This window comes from Danio aesculapii, chromosome 16 (assembly GCF_903798145.1).
Source record: "Danio aesculapii chromosome 16, fDanAes4.1, whole genome shotgun sequence".
Taxonomy (NCBI): Eukaryota; Metazoa; Chordata; class Actinopteri; order Cypriniformes; family Danionidae; genus Danio; species Danio aesculapii.
In genome coordinates, this window is record NC_079450.1 from 39,042,350 (window position 1) to 39,066,405 (window position 24,056).

Genomic DNA, 24,056 nt, shown 5'->3' on the forward strand with positions numbered 1-24,056 from the left:
GTCAAAGAAAATAAAATCAATAACTTTTGTTCTTTAGTGAGCCGACTCATGTCTGTTTGATTAGCATTGTTTCTTTCGGGTTGTGCAGTTTAATTGACAGAATTTCTACAAAGTATGTTGTTTCCTGAAAACTCGCAAACTTTTTTTGTCACATCCATAACGCATGTTTATTTTCCTCATTTAAAGTATAAAAAGTGTTTACAGATTGATATTTTTCTGATCCTGTAACTTTGTGGTTAGTTGTTTTGGAAAATATAAACAGATTTGTCAATATAATGTTAACATATACTTTCTATGTGAATTTATGTTTTGAGTTTTTACTGCAAATGTCACATCCATGACGCTGGAATCAGCCATGGAATGACTATTCAGCATTCACAAGTTTAGTTAATTTTGACTGACATGACATAAGCGAATGATAATATTATAAAACAGCAGAGAGTTGTAAAGCAACTGATGCATGTCCAAAAGCATTTGCAATTCGTTGGAAGGAATGAGAAACTGCTGCTGTGATGTGCACAAATGACTAATTGTTTTGAGAAATGCATTACCTGTTGTGCAAATGTAAATGGTGTTGTGAGAAATGCACCAAAGCGACTGCGAAAAACTGTAACCAACAAATAGATATATTAAACAACAGGATAAAAAATTAAGAACATTTTAGCTATACAAAAAGGAGATATTCTAACTCCCATTCACACAGAAACATGTTATTAGTGCTAACTTGAGTTTCACAACTCAAAAGAGGCATGACATTTCTCAGTATTGAGATAACATCACTGCTTTTGAAGCAATAAAACATATTATCTATCTCTCTATCTCTTTAAAACTGCATTAGTCTGCTATCAGTTTCGTTATAGGAGCTAGTCCTACACATCACTGATTTTTAGACAAAACCTGAGAAATGTCTTTGGAATTAAAACATCTGAATAACGTCTTTAGCTGTAAGATGTATAGTACAAGTGGAAAAATAGACTCAATTTTGTGAAGTTGCCACAATACCACTTGAGGGTTGAGATATATATGCAATGTAATTATTTCAGTTTTCAAAAAAGTGTTTATTTATTTTTACTATAGGAGGAAGAGTGTATATCAGATGGATGGATGGATGGATGGATGGATGGATGGATGGATGGATGGATGGATGGATGGATGGATGGATGGATGGATGGATGGATAGATAGATAGATAGATAGATAGATAGATAGATAGATAGATAGATAGATAGATAGATAGATAGATAGATAGATAGATAGATAGATAGATAGATAGATAGATAGCAGTATTTGCAAAAGATAATCGAGTTACACCTACCTTAGATCTTTTGGAATATGTTAATTACTGAGGAATATCCAAACAGCCTTATGTAAAACTAGGTGCTTGTAAATGTTGTCAGTGTATATGGGACTTTATATCGTACAGTTCTTTGTGGGAACATTTAGTTCCCAAAATTGTGAATGATCTGTCTCAGGTGATGTTTGAGTGTGTAGTGTGGGGAGGGAAAGCTACCATTTCAAAAACACAATGGCGCGAATATTTCGTCTGGTCTGTCAGAATTTGGTATGCGACAAGTTGCTTACGACTCTCTCTCTCTCGTTCTCTCTCTCTCTGACACACACATACACACGCACACAGGGGTAAGAAAAGGGACGGATAGAGCGAGTGAAGGGTTGCGCGCGGGCGGGGGAGACGCAGTCGCGCACACGCATTGGCTACACGCGCTCTAGACAAATCCGTGCTCGAGTGACGTGGGGACGTGTGCGCGCTGAATATCTCCTATACACTATCAGTCTTGAGAGAGATTCGCGTTTGTAACTTCTATTTTTATAACCACAATTATTTGACGACGCGAGACGAGCAAACCCCATCAGTTGTTTTCTTTTCTAACTCGTTTGCGGTCCATTTCTCTTGATATGCAATTATCTCTCCTCGTCTTCCTCTTTGGGAACGCGACGGTCTTCAAACAGGAGACAAACTAAACTGGTAAGCGAAAAAATCTCAGATTATTTGTAGTCTGCGTGTGTGCTCGCGATGTTTTTTTTTTCTTTTTGAGGGATGTTTGGATGTTCCGACGGCATGTGTGTGTCCATGTGGAAGTGGAATGTAAAAAGCTGAATCAATCGATGCCAAACTGCAAGCTTGCAAGCTCAGCTGTCGATTCGCCCGCAATTTTTTGGTGGTCTCTGCAAAATGTTCGTTATATCTGAGGGAAACGTGATAAATGAAATCGTCTTCGTTGTGCATCTGCAAGCGCATCCTCGCATTCATTATGCATGTGCAGCATAAACTGTCGTTATCTGGAGCTCGATTAAGCAAACGCCACTGATGTACTTCTAGAGCAGGTCTGTCCCGGCTCTTCGGACACATCCAGTCCGTTTAGCCTTTTGAAGCGCCAATGAAGGGCTTTTTTTTTTTTTTTTTTAAGAGAAAGGCGTCCATTTTCGGTGTCGGTGGATGGAGGGCTCCTGTAATGAATGCACTGCGGCTCGCATCAGCGCTCAGCCTCCCCCCTGTCAACTCCCACACTTCACCCTGACCATTTATCTGATCTCAGTGATCACGAGCGCGGACCTTTTCACAGCCCTGCTCGGACATGTTTGATCCATGCTCTTCACTCACGTCATGTGACCTCAGGAAACAAGGCTCTTGCTGTCAAGAGGCCTCTATTTCTGCATTAGGCGATGATCAAAGGGAAAGATGCACCTGTCACACACTGATGTTAAAGGCCCCCGCTGTGGAAATGTGTTTTAATGTAGGCTAATTATGCAAACATGTTTTAATGTTATTTTAGCTGAAAGAATTGAATGCTAAATGCAATGAAATCCAATAGTGAAACAGTATTATTCTATTATTCACATATCCATCAAATATTGCACAATTTGTTTTTCCTTAGAAAAAGTATTTATTTATTTATTTAATTTTTTTTAGCAGTTACCAACATCAGTTTCACATTTTTTAAACTTTAGGTTATTATTGGTATTGAACGTCACACAGTTGACGACACACAGTTTACTAAATTGCATCTGGGTCATTTTTATTGCAAAGAAACTTACAGATTTTATAAATTTTAAAGTCATATGGTACAACAAATAAAATAAATAATATATTATTTATAATAATATATTATTTAATAAATAAAAAATATATTCACTATGCACATTCAGGTGGTTTCAAATATTTATGAGAGTCTTTCTTCTGGTAAACAGGAAACACACAAAAAATATGATTTAAAGATAAAAACCTGTAACCATTGACTTCCATTGTAGGTAATGCAAATACACTGGAGGTCAATGGTTACAGGTTTTCTAAATGTTTCAGAAGATCTTCTTTTGTGTTTAACAGAAGAAAGTAATTCATGAGTAGGCCCACACGGAATCCGCGCGTGCCGAAATCTGCAGATTTTCGCAGATTTTTAGCCCTTCATTGAGTCGATTTATTTACTTAAATGTAAATGTGTGTACATTTATATTTATTCAGTTTTTAAATAATTTCAGTAATATTATGGACTAATATGAAAATGTTCATTTGATTTATTTACAAAATAGTTTTTAAAGTTTTATTTTCTGTTTATTATTAGATATATTATATGATAGACTTGCTTTGTTTACTAAATAAGTGGATCTAACTGGATTTGCATTGTAAACATTAAATAAGTTAGAAAGGCATCATTTTTGATTTCATATATTACGTTTTTAGTTATGATACTCCTAAAATCATTCTGGATAAATCCACAAAATTCTCCACAGAAATTGCAAAAAATGTCCGCAGATTCTGTCTGGCCCTACTTATAGCATACTATATACTCTTCTCATAAGTAAAGGTTAAGTAAATGATGACAGAATTATCATTTTTCGGTGAACTATCCGTTAAAGTCATGATGTGACCTTCAATTTACCACTTATTTTATCATAAAAAAATTATTCAGAAACAGATTGGTGCATTGGTGCATACAGTATGCCAAAACTAATTTCACATTAAGGAAGTGATAAACTGTAATATATACAAAGTGAAGACAGTAATGGCAAGCATTAATTTAAACATTACATTTTAAAGCAGAAAAACCTAAATAAAAATGTTCTTGTGAAACATAATCCAATGATCATCGTTTACAACAGCTTTATCACAGCAACTTTCTACTGCAGCATTTGTGCATTCAAAAACCCTGCAACAGATTTCTGTCAACTCGCACATTATGACAGCATTTTGTATCTGCAATATGATTTGACTTGATCAGTCAACATGTGACAATATGCTTCACATTTAGTGTCATATTGTGTGTTTAACTGCTAAAAATGAATCAGACAGCACAAGCTATTGATGGTAGCGCCAGTCTTTGGCACAGAAATCTTAATGAGCGAGCTTGTGTGCTCAGAGGAAGCCTAAGATGAGCCTCCACAGTTTGTATGGCCTATGACCACACAGAAGTGTTTTAATGAAAGAAAGCACCTGGTCAGGGCTCAGGTTGCATCGCTCTCCTTTAGAGGATTCTGTTTAAGCAGATTGTGTCTCCTGGGATCAAATTATGTAATACTCTGAAGAGTCCTGTGTCAGCATTACTGTACCAACACCATTTCCCCACGATCTATACAGGAGCTGAGAGCATTTCAGATTATAACAAAGGAAAAGAAACCCCGCAGACGGCCTTTTGGCAATTATTAAAGAGCGAACCACCGACTGAGACTATCTGCTTTATTTTCTGTGTAATTTAAGAGAGTGAAGTGTAAAAATAAGGCGTCATGCAGTTGTAATGCTTCAGACATATAAATGACAGATTCTATCTTTGCAGGAAGCCTCTGCGTATAGAGCTGCACAATTCTGGATGAGCTAAGTCACTGTTGTGTTTAAAATAGAGATCGCTGTGATCAGAGATGTCTCCGTATTATGAATAGACTGTGTAAAAGGGTTAGTTCACGCAAAAGTGAAAAATCTGTCATTAATTACCACCCCCATGTTGTTCTAATTCCCTGAGTTATTCGTTCGTCTTTGGAAACACAAATTTAGACATTTTTGATGAAATATGAGAGCTGCCTTGTTCATCATAAACATCGGTAGTACAGAGATGTTCAAAGTACAGAAAAGGAACCAAAAACATTGTCAAAACATTGTTCAACGTGACTGCAGCTGTAATCATATGTACACTACCTGACAAAACTCTTGTCGCCTGTCCAAGTTTTAGGAACAACAAATAATAACTTGACTTATAGTTGATCATTTGGTATCAGAAGTGGCTAGTATGAAAGGAAAAGGCCTCTAGATTACACTTATTTTAGCAAAATGAAATATGATCATGTCTTGATTTTAAATTATTTTATTAGGACAGCAAGGTCTGACTTTGCTTAGACAAACGTCAGAAATAATGTACAGCATAGAATATAAAGTCATGATGGAATTAAAGAATTAATACTGCGTGCGACTCCCATGAGCTTGGAGGACTGCATCCATACATCTCTGCAATGACTCAAATAACTTACTAATAAACTCATTAGGAATGGAAAAGAAAGCATTCTTGCAGGACTCCCAGAGTTCATTAAGATTCTTTGGATTCATCTTCAATGCCTCCTCCTTCATCTTACCCCAGACATGCTCAATAATATTCATGTCTGGTGACTGGGCTGGCCAATCCTGGAGCATCTTGACCTTCTTTGCCTTCATGAACTTTGATGTGGAGGCTGTGGTATGAGAAGGAGTGCTATCCTGCTGTAGAATTTGCCCTCTCCTGTGGTTTGTAATGTTATAGGCAGCACAAATGTCTTCATACCTCAGGTTGTTGATGTTGCCATCCACTCTGCAGATCTCTCGCACACCCTTATACTAAATGTAACCCCAAACCATGATTTTTCCTTCACCAAACTTGACTGATTTCTATGAGAATCTTGGTTCCATGCGGGTTGCAATAGGTCCTCTGTATTTGTGATTATGAGGATGCAGTTCAACAGATGATTCATCAGAAAATCTACCTTCTGGCGCTCTCCAAATGATCAACTAGAAGTCAAGTTATTATTTTTTGCTCTGGGATTGACGACTAGACTTTTGTCAGGTAGTGTCGCAAGGCTGCACAATATATCATTTCAGCAACGATATTGCAATGTGCGAATCTGCAAAAGTCACATCGCAGAATGTGCAATCTTGAGTCGGGATTATAGTTGTCCAGGAGCCAGAGTTCAGAACACATCAGATTTCACTTAAGCATTTAATTATAATGAAAGTTTATCATCTGCATGTGTTTTTAAGGCCTGTGTCTATGTGGGCAGGATCTTTCAAGAGAGTTTGAAGATCCTGTAAAGTGCTTTGAAATGTGCAGTTTTGTTTGATGTTTAAACTGAAATGTGAAGACAGGGCGGGACATGTAGTAGCTCCTCCCTTTTTTGAAAACAGCAAGTAGCGTTTATCATAGCTCTGCCATCGAGAGCTCCAGCACAGCAAATGAGAAGCGTCTTGAAGGTTGTGGGACATGTCAGATACTAGAGAGCATTTGATTGTTCAGAGGATTTGATTTGATACTAAAGGTGGTGTCAAAAAATCCATGTTAACCTATTTAGACAAGTGCAAACTGCAAGCATTGGATATTTATATCTTCTTAATGAAAATTTTGTCACTGTTTTGGAGCACACTTACTTATAGATAGCCTTAGTGACACTAACATCTAAAAACTTTATTTTAGGAAATTGTACCATTTGAAATAAACTCTAATAAAGATTCATTTATATAATAATTTATACAATAAACACTATGCAGTGTTATTTCACATTTGGATATTCAATTTCTGCACCCAAATATGTTTTGAGAAAAACGTGGTTGAATTTTTTTTTTATCTTTGCTAATGAGTTCCTTCTAAACAAAGCCATTCAAGTCATCTGGTGAATTGTATTCGTTTTGTAATGTATCGCACAAAGAATTACATTTATAAAAGAGCTTGCAGCCCTTTTATGAAGCTCCCAGAAGCCTTTTTTGCACTAAAAACTATAAAATGGCTTTATTCGCCAATGACTTCTCTTCTGCATCAGGCCAGGGTGCATGTTTACTACAGGCAAGTAAACACAATTGCTGTATGCAGCATGGGCAGCTCTCGGATTGCATCTAAAATATTTTCATTTGTGTTCCGAAGATGAATTGAGGTCTCAGGGGATTGGAACAGCATGAGGGCAATTAATACATTTAATTACATTTGAATTAATACAATTAAAACATTTTTGGGTCAACTGACCATTTAACAAATTACTAGAGATTTCAAATCCATTATTTGCTGCAATCTTAAATATTCAAATATAATATAATTTAAATTATTATTTATAAATCTCAGTTTGAATAAATGACCACTGACTCATTATAACTTCACATGTTTAATTACTGGATGAATCACTTTGAAGAATCTCTTTAACAAACTGTTCAATGACAAATAAAATGTTATTGTAACAGCTCCAGCCTTCATTTAAAGCCTTTGTATTCAAACATTTTGATATTACCAGACATCCGTGTTCATATCCAAACTATGAACTATGATGAACAATTTGAATGTTTAAACAGACATGATAATACTAGCTGAAAAGACTAAAGCTGCAGTCACACTGCAATTTGTGCTTTCGAAATTCTGTCTTACGTTGCTGCGAAAACGGGCAAGATTAAACAAGCTAATTAGACATTAAAACAGCTAGCGATTGGTCCAAATTTGAAATGTCTGTACACAGAGGTCATGTTTTGGTCTTCGATTGGTTTTACACAGTCAGCGAACAGCGAAACTTGTCGCATGTGCTTGCATTCCCAGTTTGTCACATTTGCATGTGCATGAGTGGAAGTCTATGGGAAGAACAGTGCAGTTTGAACATAGCTTTATGAACATACATTATGTCTGCAGTATCTGGTAGATTTGAATGTATTTCAAGAATTGCATGGTTGTTTGAATCAAGATCCCACTCAATTAATCGTGCAGCATTTAATCGGTGTAAATTGAAACAAGTAAATTGTGAAATGTGATTGAGATTTGTTTTTGCAGTCGGCTACTCTTCACTATGCCATCCTATGAAATGCACGTTGTGTTATTCGTGACACTTGTTCTGTCCCACTAGACCAATACAGCTTTTAAAACAGTCATACTGCAGCACACAAACAAAGTGGAGTGAACTGACCTCTCATACCCCCCGATCAATGCTCAATATGGCAGAGCCATATCCTCACGACTCCGGAAAAAGAGTTTTTCTCTTTTGTCGATGGAGGTTAAAGCCTTTTAGAGAGCTGTTGTTTATATGCAGATTGTTTTTGGTCAGTGCGGTTAAGGTTCTGTTCAGATAAGAGGCTTCTATATTGTTGTGGCTTTTTAACAGACAGTGACATCAGATGAGTCAGGCAACATCTGTTTGCATTGCGGTTACTTTTACCCTAGTGCAATGATGCAATAGTACTAATTTTAATTTTGTTTTTGGCACAGATGAACGATGTCTTTTTACTGCAGTGTTTTTTTTTTTAAAGTGAGTTTTGAAAATTTTAGTTTTCAATCATATATTGAAAGCAGGTATCCACATACAGTATGTATTAACACACACACACACACACACTTTTGCAGTGCTTAAGGTTTGGTACTGACTTATTTCGTTGTTCATATAATGTATTATAATATACAGTGCTCAGCATATATAAGTACACCCCTCACAAATCTATCTTTTAAATTTGTATAATAGGAAGCTATACAATATTATATTTGTGCATATACATTAGATCAGTAAGTACTGAAGCCAAATATGGAGCTTATCTAACAAAATAACTTAAGATAACGGTCCAAAAACTAGTACATTCAAACAAATATGTTATAGAAAAATATTACATACAAATTTAAAAAAGAGAAAAAAACAGGAGAAGCAAAAAAAAAAAAAAATTAGAAATTTTCTTGAAATTTTGTGGGCTGTAATTTCTTCGCAATATTTTGCTTGAATTTAATTGTATTGTCTTTCAATTTCTAAATATGTTTGATGACTAAAATATTATTTTAATAAATATAATCTGTTCAATAAATCTGTTTTGTTTAAATGCACCAACATACTTTGCCTATGTTCACTGAGAAATGGATAAAAATATTCATGTTCAAAAAGACTCTGTACTGTGATTACGCTCAGCACTGTAATATAATATGTATTATATATAAAATATATACTATAAAATATATAAAATATATATAATATATATAATATAATATAATATAATATAATATAATATAATATAATATAATATAATATAATATAATATAATATAATATAATATTTGTAGCACTTTACATTAGGGATAACATTAATACTTTTATTAATCTTAGTTCACTTCAGTATTTTCTTATTCATTTATAACAGAAATATACAGCATTTTAAAATGTATTTAAAAATATTATTATTATATCTTGTTATTTTGATTTTAAGTACAATTTTGCAATATTATTCTAATACAGTTCTTGATTGAATATGTACAGCACATTAAGGATACTGATGTTTTAGAACAAATTAATTTGGTCTGAAAATTGTTTTTTTTGAATAATTTTGTGCACACATGGTGTGGTCAAATATATGCTTATTTGTTTGTGAAGTTAATTTGTGAATAATGCATTTTTAGATCAATATATTGGTTCATATACAGTTGAAGTCATAATTATTAGCCCCCCTGAATTATTGGCCCCCCTGTTTATTTTTTCCCCATTTTCTGTTTAACAGAGAGATGATTTTTTTCAACACATTTCTAAACATAATAGATTTAATAACTCATTAATATTTTTCAAGACACTTCTATACAGCTTAAAGTGACATTTAAAGGCTTAACTAGGTTAATTAGGTTAACTAGGCAGGTTAGGGTAATTAGGCAAGTTACTGTATAACGATGGTTTGTTCTGTAGACAGACGAAAAAAAGGGCTTAAAGGTAGGTGTTAATAATTTTGACCTTAAAATGGTTCATGGAAAATTCAAAACTGCTTTTATTCTAGCCGAAATAAAACAAATAAGACTTTCTCTAGAAGAAAAAATATTATCAGACATACTGTGAAAATTTCCTTGCACTGTTAAACATCATTTGGGAAATATTTAAAAAAGAAACATTTATTCGAAGGGTGACAAATAATTCTGACTTCAACTGTATATTAATTTCAATGTTAGTATAGACTCAAACTGAACAGCCTCCACATACACCAACAGTTCCTTTGAATTGTCCTCAGAGCTGTGATAATTAACTCTCCTTTTCAACACTCCCAACTGGGACTGAAACTTTCACTGAATGAGAATCCTCTGCTTTAAATACAGAAGAGAGAGAGAGAGAGAGAGAGAGAGAGAGAGAGCAGGAGATAGGGGGAGAGAGAGAGAGAGCGCAAGACTGTGATCATTTGTTTCCTTCATGCAAAGTCATCAAAAAGAACCTATAGCAAGCTGCAAAACAAAAGAAAATATGATTCATTCAGTCAGTTCATACATTTCCATTCTGGATCTCAAAAGGAATTAGGAAACAAGGTAATAGTGCTTGTTTAGAGACTCTGTTAATTGCTTGTGGGTGGAGACACGGACATCCAGGTTAAACAAAGAAAATGAATATTCTCTCTCGCACACTTCCTCCGAGCTTCCTACACGGTTCCAGCTAGCATAGCTGGAACTATATTATCGTTCATCGTTCATTGAGCAACTGCCTCACGGCAAATGATCTTTATGTTGGAAGTTCATCTGGAAAGAACTTAACTGAAATAAAAGAAGCATGGATTTATTATAGGGAATATCCCTGAGCAGAAATTCTCATACTTTGCCAGTAGCCTGCTATAGTACATTCCATTCAAACACCTATCAGATGCTTTCGCGATGATGTTAGAGCAGGTGTGAGAGATTCTTTGTTGGGACACAAATTTAATGGACACTCCATTCTCCAAGGCTGCAGATATTTGATCACAAATATAATAAATTGCTGTTTTACGCTGATATATTTTTTCAAAAAGTATTATATTGTTTTATTTGATTAATTAAATGTCAAAAAACAGCATTTACTTAAACTTATCTTTTAAATTACTGCATTGTAAAAAGTGATTTGTTGATTTACATTAAAATAGTGAGTAAATCCGTTGCCTTAAAAGCAACAAGTTGACTTTACTTTCAAACGTGAGTAAATTCAACATAACTTGGAATGGTTTAGTTGACTTAATTTTTATAATTAGCCATATAATTCATTTACTTACTTGTTTTACTCCAAGGCTCCATAATAGAACAAATTTCGATTGAGCCCACTGTTAAACTTTACAGCAAAAAAAAGAAGTGTTTACAGCCTGGTACAAAGAAAGATTTTGGTTCATATAGCTAATATAACCCTTTATGATAACTGTGAGGGGGTGAATTTTTTTATAACTCATCCGTTTCATTTATATTAAGTCTGCATAATTAACTGTGTGGCCACTTGAGTGACAGCTAGGTCTCGCTGGTCGCCGTCACTTCACCTCAGCTGATTCCGGCTGATTAGCTGCTGAGCTCGGCATATACATCGTATTTTTGTTTTATGTGGCATTGCACGGTCAGTTGCTTTTTAGAATTATTTCTTACAATTATCAGATGATATGGCATGCTGTGTGCACTTAATTATGCTCACAAACCATTAAAGTTGCCTCTATTTCCCAGGTGAGTGAAATTATATACTTTTACCATATCTATAAATGTTTTTGTTTTATTTAGGATAATTTATCATTTATAATGTTCTTTAGACATGGAATGCACTCCAGAATCTGAAAGATTGATTAGCATGGAGGCTCAAAAACAGTCATCTGAAACCTTGTCTTACAGTGTTATGCCTGGATTTCATCAATAGCCTTGCATTTACTAACACAGACTATATTTGAAGCATTTGGAAGTAATTTGCGTTTTCCTCCTGTTGTAAAACGTCATAAGAACAACACACTTTATTGATATAGTACACAACCAAGCACATGTGGTCAGAACACAAACGAGTCGCAGGTAGTGATGTATTAAGCGTTTCTCTCAAAGAAAAGCTCATCAATATAATTATATCATGACATTACTTAAAGGGGCACATCATCATAAACCAATTTTTAACTACTCATGAACTACTTATGCACGTCCGTCTAGTGCGTTTACACTGAATAACAATAGAAAAGTGTTCTGTCAACATCAACAGTTCAAGCACAGGAGTTCATGAGTAGTTAAGGATGAGTTAATGATGATGTGCCCCTTCAAGTAAAGCATGACATAATTATACATTAACAGCTCATGAGTTCACGTTGGTGACATTTAGCTTAAACTTACATGTTAATGTATGCATAAACATTTATGCATGAACTCTTGCGAACCATGTTGTTGTTAAAGTTAGTTCATGATTAGCACATACATTAACGTATCACTAGGCCCACACGGAATCTGCGCACGCAGAAATCTGCAGATTTTCGGCCCATCATTGAGTCTTTTTATTTAGTTTATTAGTTGTGTGTAAACTTATATTTATTCAGTTTTTAAATTAATTCCAGTAATATTACTGACTAATATGAAAGCGTTCATATGATTTACTTACAAAACAGTTTGCAAAGTAATCATTTCTGTCTTTTAGTAGATATGTTGTAGATATATTATATGAGAGACTTGCTTTGTTTACCAAATAAATGGATCTAATAGGATTTGCATTGTAAACAATAAAAAAAGTTAAAAATGTAATTTTTTAATTTAATATATTAAGTTTTTATTTCACATAAATCCGCAGATTTTTCACAATATTCTGCGCAGAAATAGCAAAAAATGTCCGCAGATTCTGTCTGGCCCTACTTATCACTTTATTACAAAGTAATGTTTAGTTTACATATTAATTCATCATTATTCATGTACTGTTGTTGTAATGTGTTACCCCATTGTTGTTTATTAAGAATGAGGGAGCGCTCAGATTTCACCTAAAATATCTCAATTTCTATTTTGAAGATGAACAAAAATCTCTGGGATCGGAACGACATGAGAATGAGTGATTAATAAGATGATTTCATTTTGAAGTGAACAAACCCTCTAAGGCAATAAATAAATAAATAAATAAATAAATAAATAAATAAATAAATAAATAAATAAATAAATAAACAAACCTGTGGGTTATGACAATGAATTCAGCTCTTATCAAGTAAAACTATTAGATCTGTGCAAGAAACGGAACATTAATTCAGACAATTTTACATTTATTCCATAGCCTTGTCAAACAAATACATAATGACCACAGATGTTTGAACTGTAGTGTTTACAGTTTCAAATTTAGCTTTGTTCCAGTACAGGAAAAATGTAGATTTTTTTTTTATGAATCTATTTGATCCACTGAATCATTTATTTCTAGTCTGATTTCTTTAATCAATTATTTAATCAGTTTATAAATATTTACTGTTAATAAAAACAAAAGTAGATCTCTCTGTTCTTATGGATGGGATTATTAAACGGTAAGCCATCCCGTGCTTTGACTGTTTAATTTGAATCTTTTAAGGTGACCTCCTCCTGAAAGCTTCACATGCCTATGCATATAAATAGCATGCAAATTGCCTCCACTCTGATAGATTATAAATTCACTACTGGCTGGTTCATCATAGCTCTTCTCACAAACATACACACTCTTTTCCCTTTATAATATTTGTTCATAATGCAGTGTAGAGCTTGACGGGTAAGAGAGATTGTGCAGAGAGTCATCACCATTGTGCTCAAATCACTGAGCAGGTATACTGTAAGTCACTTTGTATAATCGTTTTAAACTATATGACTAATTAGTTATAAACACTCTGTTTTGAATCACAGAAAAAGGACAATTCAATTCAGTTTTAGGGAGAAGTGTGATTTGAAATGTACGCTTCATTTAATTTTTGTAAATCACGCTTGAAAGAGGTCTGTTTTTTTGTTGTTTAAAAATGAGCACAGGTGTCAGACTAACCTAAGTCTGTCAGCTCAGATGGGACTCAAACACCCTTTGTTCTGGCAAGCTGTAACATGATTGGCTATTATTTTGGTGTTATGCTGAAGTAGGTTTACATTCATTTAATGTCAAAAGATGTTAATCAAGGGTCTGGTTTCTGTATATGGGGCTGTTATCATAATATTGGTTTAAGCTGAAAAAAAGGTTACTCTTAATAGGTATAATAACAAAAAATACTTGGTGTATTGCTTTATTTTATATACATATTCATTCATTCATTCATTCGGCTTAGTCCCTTATTAATCAGAGGTCACCACAGCGGAATGAACTGCCAACTATTCCAGCATATGTTTTACTCAGCGAATGCACATTACAACACCCATAAACTCTCATTCACACACACACAAACTCACATACTATGGCCAATTTAGCTTATCCAATTCACCTATAGCGCATGTCTTTGGATTGTGGGGGAGCACCCGAAGGGAGAACATGCAAACTCCACACAGAAATGCCAGCTGACCCAGTTGAGGCTCAAACCACCGATCTTCTTGTTGTGAGGCAATTGTGCTATCCACTGCACCACTGTGACGCCCGCACTTGTAAACACAGTAATACAAACAGTAACAAATACATCAATTATGGATGCGGATTTGCTTTAACAGTGTATAAAATAGTATCGTTTTGACATGTTTCGAAATGTAGCGAACTGTTTGCAGGCAGCCAATGATGATTATGCTAATTTATTACAATCATAAATAAGCTTATCCAGGAACTGAGACTGTAATTGTTGGCGACCTGTTTCAGGTATTTGTTCTTTCTTTTCGGAATGCACAGTCACTCTATTTATCATGCACTTTCTTTTGATCTTTGATACATTGCAGATCTTTTATATCTGCTTTATTACTCAATACATAAAAGGTAAGAATCAAAGAAACATAATAAAATGTCATGTTGAAAAGCATGAGTTTTGTATGACTCACTTAATAGCAAGTAAATTAGATATTAGATATCCAAAAGCAAAATTTTGCTTTGTTTTAAATGAGTTATATTTCTAATAATGTCATGTACCATTTGTGTTTGTTTGTTGGAGGAGCAGAAAAACAAGAATACAGAGTCAATCTGTATATGAAGAGTTCAGATGGAAAAACCTCTAAATCCATTAGACCTCTTTTCTTGTAAATGAGCATTTTCTATCAGGCTCCTCGGATAACGTTCAGAAGTTTCATTTTATATGTAATGAAAAGGTTATTAGCTAGTAAATAAAATACCTTTTCTTCAAAAATGTCACTTTAGATAATTCTTTGTTTTTTAACAAGGTAAATTTTCTTTTGCGTCAACCAGCTAAATCCACGTCTGCTTTTTATGCAAAACCCTCTAAATCCACCTGTTGGAACAAGACAGTGTAATTAGTTGAAAATTAAGATGCCATTAGAAATTATTTTACCAAACATAAAACACACAAACCACCTGAAATTTAAAATATATAAATCTGTCAAGTAAGTGGCGGTTCATTCTGCTGTGATAAACCAGGGAAAAAGCAGAAGGAAAATGAATGAATGAAATCTCTCTAGTAAGTGCATTAATCAATAACATTAAAACTGACATTAATTAAATCTTGACAAGCTGTTGTCATTTCTGATATTTGGGATTTAGATTTAATGTAAGTAGAACAATGTAAACATTGTAAGCTAAGCTTGGTAGATTCAAATAATGTAGTGTAAAAACATTGTGAAACATCAATATCTGTGCATTGTCCATTAATATAAAAAGCTTATCAGACATAAAGGTATTATGAAGTAATATAAATATTGTATAGTTTTATACATTATATTTATCTTTTAAAAAATACCTTAAATTGGCAAATAAAACACAAGGTAGGCCTACTGGGCAAAAAGGGGATGTCTCTCAGACAATTAGATGCTGTCATTCATTCATTCTCTCCATAATTAAGGTTTTGGTCTCTTGTTTATCCTCAACTCTCTTGGCATCTTAACTGTATTTAATAAAACGCAGTTGCCGTTTATTGTATAGTAAATCGGACTAATTTAAAGTAGATCTAATTTAAAGTTTATCTTCATAGCATACATGTGGGATAACAGAATGGCATCTTAACTGTCTTTCATGAAATGCAGTTGCCGTTTATTGTATAGTAAATCGGACTAATTTAAAGTAGCGTCGCTGTGCGAAAACACATTATGAATGCATGTTACACTTCCGTCTGTACACTGTGTTTTCTTTTTCTTAAAATGCACAGAGTTTTGAGGTAAGGGACGTTTTCATTTGCCGTTCACTGACAGTCGGGCAGGCTCATCCAATTCATCAAACTCCGTCTTTTAAAATCGAAATCAAAAGCAGAATATGTCTCCTCATAAAATCCGGCTTAACAGCGAATACATTGAAAATACATGATTCGATTGCGCTTCTGATTGGATATAGCGGCTTCTGCTGTCAAAGGCAGCTGTTGTTTAGCGGCTTTTGCCAACAAACTGTTATTTCTGAATGGACTGACACTGGGATTTAGATGATTACAAGCATATCTATTTGTTGATGGTGTAGTACGTGCCTAAAGCATTCACTCAATGCCATTATCTAATTTTTGGCAGAAATGGCGTTTAGCGGCTTTAGCGTCTGAACTCTTCATATAGTTTCTGGTGTTTCCTTTATAAAAACAATCGTTAGCCAACTAAGTTTGCAAGTTCCTGTCTTTCTGTCTCATTATTAAAAAGAAATCATGTTCTTATAACATTTCTCTAATGTGACTGTGAGAATGTTGTTACTTTGATTTTTTTAAAACATTGAACAGAGAACATTGTTCAATCTGGTGCCATTTCAATGATCTTAAAATGTTTTTAAAATGTTGCAGATAAAATGTGCTAGCTTTGTTCAAATGTCTTATTGCTAGAACATTCTTCGAAGAACATTCCACATCTCAATGATGTTCTTAAAACATTTCTCTAATGTGACTGTAAGAAAGTTCTTACTTTGGTTTTATGAAACATTGTGAAAAAGTTTTTCACAAGAAAACATTCTTTAATCTGGTCCCTTACCAACATTTTCAAAACACCGCTAGAATGTTCTTGTTCATTGTTTTGGGATTTTTTTTTTTTTTGAAAATTCATTGGATATTACATTAAAATGTTTTCTTTAAAACATTAACACAACCTGTAGGGAATGTTAGCCAAAGTTGAGAGAACATTCTATTCTAGCTGGGTAGGCGGTTTAAGTCGAGAGACAAACCAGACAGGAAAAACATAACTAAATCTAAACATAATTGAACCTTTGGTTAGCTAATAATAAAATAATAAAAAATAATTTTTTTTGCTAATTAAGTAAAACTATACAGCTATATCAGAATGCACAAGTAAGTATACTTTTACAATTTTTAGATATCTAAAGCAACATTTTATGAGTTTGCCAAGTACGATGCATTAACATCTATGTTGATCCTGAAACATCATTTTTGTTTGAAAATGTAATCCATACCTTTTCCCTACCCTTAAACCCAACCATAACTGTAAATTATTCCTGAAATCAGAGTGGTATAATAGTTGAATAATCACATGTAGAATAATCATGTAGAAGTGCATAAACCTAACCATAAGCCGAAACTTATCATAAACGGTTAACGTAACCCTTAATTCTGATTGAAATGTTGTTCCAGGATCAACATAGATCATGGGTTTCAAACTGCCGGCCCACGCACTGCAACATCAAAAATATGGGAAAGCCCATATGGGGCCCACCTGGTATTGCCCATGTGGGGCCTGACTAGGATTGCCCATGTGGGGCCCACCTGGGTTTGCCCATGTGGGAATTCCAGACACCTACTTGTGACCCTCATAAGCAACCTATATGGGATTTTTGTTGTCCATGTCTAACATGTTTAATTGCGATGCTTCTACTGAATCCGCTTGGGTTTGCCCATGAGGCATCTAAAACCATGGTAGAACAATTTTTTTTGTTACCATGTAATAATGTATAAAACTGTCTAAGTGCACATACTTTATTCAGATTAAATATATAATGGCTACACACTGTACATAGACTATATTTATATAGACATAATATTTATTCATATATTTACTGTTAAAGCATGTTGTATTGTCTTCATTTAAAGTGTGTGTTACACACCATTGAGAATAGTGAGCTGTTTACTAAATTAAAATCACAAATTGAATCAAAATCACAATTTCAGAAAAATCACAATTAGATTTTACCCTCTTTGGATAGCCCTATAATAAATGCATCATTTTTATTACAAAAAACAGTCAAGAAAAATATTGTGTATGTGGCATAATGTACCGCTGTATTTCAGCATCTATTTATTAAGAGTCTATATATTAGACCAGGGGTTCTCAACCTTTTTCATTTCAGGGCCAACCGCCTTCTTCAGAAATTTTATGAAGGTGCACGTCTGACATTTTTGTTTAAACTGATTGTTTAGAGAATATGCTTATTTTAAACCTTTATTTATTACATTTCTTTTGCTTATACTATTATTATCTCATTATTATTTTGATAAAAAACTAAAATAAACTATATATATATATATATATATATATATATATATATATATATATATATATATATATATATATATATATATATATATATATATATATATATGGGCCTTTTCTTTAATAAATGAACCTGTACAGGACAAAGATGACAAAAAAAGCCGCTGCTTTGAATTGGACTGACTACTATTCATCTATTGATCGTATCCAATAAAATAAACAAAAAATAATGATTTAAAATACAGTAAAAACACCCTTAAGTTTGTTGAAACACACCGATCTGACCACCAAGTCTTGCTAGATCCTCCTGTATGGGCGCGTGTCTGTTATAAAACACTCGCACTCACGTTATACAACCCTAACTTGGACAACTATGCTGAAATTCTAAAAAGTTCACACAAAGAGAGCACGCATAGTTTGTGAATCAACGGAGATGTGCGACTCTGATACAATTCGCAGACGTGAGGCATGCGTAAACTGGTTAACTCTAATCACCATTACCTTTGCGTGATGGTTTGTTTAATACAGCTGAGCATGTAGTCCTAGTTGACGTGCAGCGGTTGGAAGTGTAGCCACGGTTAAGTTTGTATTTTACAATGAGGCTCTTTTTGCAGAGTCTGAAGTAATCAATAACAGAAAATGGGAAATGCCATTACACCAATAATTTTTATATAAAACCTATTTAATCATGAAATCAAATAATTAAAGTACAATAATAAAGTTAAATTTAAGCTATCTTGTGGCCCACATGCAGGATCGCTGAGGCCCACTAGTGGGCCGCTGCCCACCGGTTGAGAATCCCTGACCTAGTCGACATTTATAGTACTGCATTTGGATTAGTTTTACTTTCATGTCTCTCAGTGGACGGTCGAGAGTAACACATGCTGTGTATAATTCTGTGGCTGATTTAAATGTAAAAACATATGTCCGTAAGTGCTCTATTTTTACTAAAGCTCTATTTTTTGTGAATATTTAAGGGTCGTTTGATTATTATCAGTTTTTTACCACTTGTATTTTGTTGCACAAACACCTCTATATGACTTACACGTGATGCTGGTGGTGTAACAAATATGATAATTTTGCTACTTTTTAATTTAAATGGTCTCATTTAATAGATTTTCCTCATATGCTCATTAACATTTGCATAAAAACTATATACATTAGTAAAATTGTACTGCTAGTTGAATTGAACTTGTTAAAGTAAATGTGCATTCGAAAAAATATTGTTTAGACCAGTGTTTCCCAACCCTGTTCCTGAACGCACACCAACAGTCCACATTTTCAACCTCTCCTTAATCAAACACACCTGAATCAACGCATCAAAACATTAAAATAGGCTCCAAAACCTGAAGTTAATGGGTCAGATAAGAGAAACACCGAAAATATGTACTGTTAAGTGTGCCTCCAGGAACAGGGTTGGGAAACACTGGTTTAGACCAAACAAACAAAAAAATTACGCAACAGTTTGCATCGATATATTCAAGTTACGACAACACCTAACAAAATGATGTTCAGACAACAAACTTTATTATGTTAGCCAAATGACTTTTTCCTCTTCAACCAGAGGCATTTTTACATAGCATAAACTTTAGTAATCAGGGGTGGCTACATCGGAATGAACTGCCAACTTATCCAGCACATGTTTTACTTCCAGCCGCAACCCAACACAGGGAAACACCCATAGACCATTGCATTCACAAACATACACTATGGCCAATTTAGCTTATTCAATTCACCTGTACCGCATGTCTTTGGACTGCAGGGGAAATCGGAACACCCGGAGGAAACCCGGACGAACACAGGGAGAACATGCAAACTCCACATAGAAATGCTAACTGACCCAGCCAGGACTCGAACAAAGAACCTTTTTGCTGTGAAGCAATCGTGCTACCCACTGCGCCACCATGACTTCCATTTTACTATATTATGTTTTATTTATTCATGCAAATATGAATTAAATTGATCATGGGGCAGCAAATACATTTTTAATATTACAAAAGGATTAGATGTCAAATAAATGCTTGAAATTAGCATTCCTCATATTTCAGAGTGTGTTTTAGAGTTTTTAAAACACAAATAATAAAGTTAATTAGGCACTAAAATATCATATATGTTTGATAACTAAAGCATTACACTGAAGACTAGAGTAACGATACTGAAGATTCAGCTTTGGTTTCATAGGAATACATTAAGCCACTAAGCTCTACTGTTTAAGCGAACAAAATGTCAAAAGGCAATTTTAAGACACACATATTCCTGAAATACATGGAAAGTATACCCATAATTTTATGCATACGGCACTCACAGTGTGAGTGGGATGAACTAAGTGTCCACAAATGGAGCGCATTAGAGGTGAGGCTGGCAGGGAAAGAGTGTTACTGGAGTGAAGGAGAGGTGTGGGACTGTGAGAGCTGTTATAAGGGCTGTGTGGGAATGAGAGGAGAGCAGGAGAGCTCAGGTGTTCCGCTCTGATCCTTCATTAGCGATGTCATCTCTCGGCTCAGTTCCTTCTCACACCCTCAGCATGACCATGAAGCTCCAGCAGCCATACACATTCAACCAAACACAAAGGTGAAGTGAAGACTAATGTTAGTGAGCCTGAATGTTGAACAAATAGGACAATTGTCTTATTGAATCTGCTTGCCAAAGTAAGTTGCATTTATCTCTATATTTAAAGGGGAATAAAGTACTCGGTCAACTTTACCTTATTTTGTACATTGGATTCCACTTTAATGAAAATTTATTAATCAAACTCCATTATTGTTACCATTTAGCAGAAAATGGCATGTTTTACTTCAGATTTTAGACCTAGGGTGCCGCCATCTTGGAATGTCGCTGTGTCTGACCTTACAGGGTTGGTTCCGTTTCCTCAGCTGAACAGACACAGTGGAAGTAATGGACTGAACACGGAGACTGTAAAGCCTAATTTAACCTAATGCATGAAGTTGCCTTTTTAATAACCTATCATTTGACGCACTTTGGTCCACTCTCTGTATTACACTGCCTGTCTGGGTTTCAATCATGGTAGTAACGAACTGAACACAGATTGCACAGCCTAATTTAACTCAATGCATGAAGCTGTGGACGTGCATCGCAGAGCTGGTGCAAATACAACAAATACAAGTATTTGAGTGTCTTAAGTTGTGTATTTTTCTTTTGTTAATACCTTTCGTTTGATGTGCTTTGGTCCACTGTCACACTGCTCCAGCGCTGCCTGTTGAAGGGATTTACATTTAGACCAATGCAACGATTAAAATCATACATGACTTCACGCTTTACTAAGTCACGGCTATGTGGATTTTGTCAAGACATATTCCCTCTTCAAGTCGATTAACTCAATCTCTCAACATGTATGAAGGATAAAAACCTGCCATGAAAAAACGCGCCAATCTTAGTTTGGTTTGAACACGAACAGAGGTGAGCAGCTGTAGTAGTGAAAAGTGAAAGTACCCACCCCATTACATCAGTAGCGAACCTTGTTGAAACCATGGTTGAAACCCATAGAGGCAGTCAGGCAGCGTAATACAGAGAGTGAACCAAAGTGCATCAAATGATCGGCAATTAAAAGGAAAAAAGAACAATAGAATAAATATACAGTTGAAGTCAGAATTATTATCCCCCTGAATTATTAGCCCTCCTGTGTATTTTTTGTCCCCAATTTCTGTTTAACACATTTCTAAATACAATAGTTTTAATAACTATTTTATAATAACTGATTTATTTTATCTTTGCCATGATGACAGTACATAATATTTGACTAGATATTTTTCAAGACACTTCTATACAGCTTAAAGTGACATTTAAAGGCTTAATTAGGTTAATTAGGTTAACTAGGCAGGTTAGGGTAATTAGGCAAGTTATTGAATAGCGATGGTTTGTTCTGTAGACTATCAAAAAAAAATTAGCTTAAAGGGGCTAATAATTTTTACCTTAAAAAGGTTCATAAAAAATTAAAAACTGCTTTTATTCTAGCCGAAATAAAGCAAATAAGACTTTTACCAGAAGAAAAAACATTATCAGACATACTGTGAAAATTCCTTGCTCTGTTAAACATCATTTGGGAAATATTTAAAAAAAGATGAAAAAAATCAAAGGGGGGCTAATAATGCTGACTTTATCTGTATATATTTTTAAGTTAGACACACAAAGACATGGAACAATAACCGATTTCAAGGTATACCGCGGTTTGGAAAAGTCAAGGTTTTGAAACCACCAAATTTTCTGCTATACCGTTCCAAAGGTATGTGTATTTGCAGCAGCTCCACATCCACAGCTTCACACATTGAGTTAAATTAGTCTCCGTGTTCAGTCCATTACTTTCACTGTATCTGTTCAGCTGAGGCAACGGAACCAAGCCCGTGACATCAGACACAGTGATATTCCAAGATGGCAGTGCCCTAGGTCTAAAATCTATAGTAAAACATGCCTTTTTCTGCTAAATGGTAACATTAATCAAGTTTTTTATACATATATTCCCATTAAAGTGGAAATCAATATACAAAATATTGTAAATTTGACTAAGTTCTTCATTTCATAATTTAATCAATTACATTTACATTTGGCTGCCGAGGATGAAGGCAGGGGTGGACCTTACCTGGTGGTGGTGGAGAGGATGGTGGGTGGTTGTCCGTGTCAGTATCTGCAACCAAATGAATGAAATGAGTGGACAGCTTATATATTTCTTGTGTCTCGTGGCAATTGGTTGGAACTGACTGTGATGAGTGACGTGACATTATGTCTTCCTGGTGGATCTAGCACTAAAAGCTACATTTTTATAAAATGCACATTATAGACATCTATTAGACATCTATTAGACATGTTTTAAACACAAAAAAGCTTGCTGGGATGTTTTTAGTTAAAATTAGTCTTGTGTGCACATACCCTCACTGATTCCTTCAAACAGTTTTCTCACACACCGAATAGAAATAATAATACGTGAAAAAAGAGTGCCAGATGAGGTGGATGCTACAGTTTTGCTAATGTCTCATTTGTCATCAATGAAGCACATCTTTATTGTGTGTGAAGCTTGTGTACAGGAGGTAAAGAATTGAACCTAATAGGTTTAACAGGATTTTTTATTAAAAAAAAAATTAAAAAGAGTATGAAATATATATTTTTGTATTACTAAAATTTCAGTTGACTTTTAAAAAATGAATCATTCAAGGGTTTCTTTGCACAAAAGGTTTTCAAACTTCAGTGCATTTGCTTTTGTTTGATTTCATTCAGACTCTCCATTATTATATTGCCTGCTGTGTCCATTCTCTCCTCCTATGTTTCTGTCTCACGCTCATTCTCTCTCTCTTCTGAGCGTCGCAAAAAAAAGGTCATAATTGACACTGATTGCAGCAGGGACTTATGTGCTAATTATTTTGATTCACGAGTCATAATAATTGGACGCGTTTCCCTTTCCCATAATTACGGCTTCGCCTTTCACAGGCATGACATGATTTGTCTGAATGCTGCATTAATTGTCTGTAATTTTGATCGGTTACTCGACGTACACATCTTGACGTGTCGTATGTATGGTGAGGAAATGATCTGTTGGAATTAAGTTATTTTATGTCATTTCTTCCCCCTCTCCTGCTATCCCCAAAGCCTAGCAAATCAATTCTCAGATGGCAGCATAACTGTGAAGTTATGAATGGAAGCGCCATTACGTC

The 24,056-nt window shown here is 34.6% G+C and overlaps 1 protein-coding gene across 1 annotated transcript in view; it reads left to right on the forward strand.

The window, feature by feature from the left end:
- Positions 1 to 1,726: 1,726 nt before the first annotated feature.
- cacng8b (calcium channel, voltage-dependent, gamma subunit 8b) overlaps positions 1,727 to 24,056 on the forward strand; it is a 54,156-nt gene continuing 31,826 nt past the window's right edge. The window contains exon 1 of the mRNA XM_056475993.1: positions 1,727 to 1,983. The gene's annotated coding sequence lies outside the window, so the exon portion shown is untranslated. The remainder of the gene's footprint in view (positions 1,984 to 24,056) is intronic.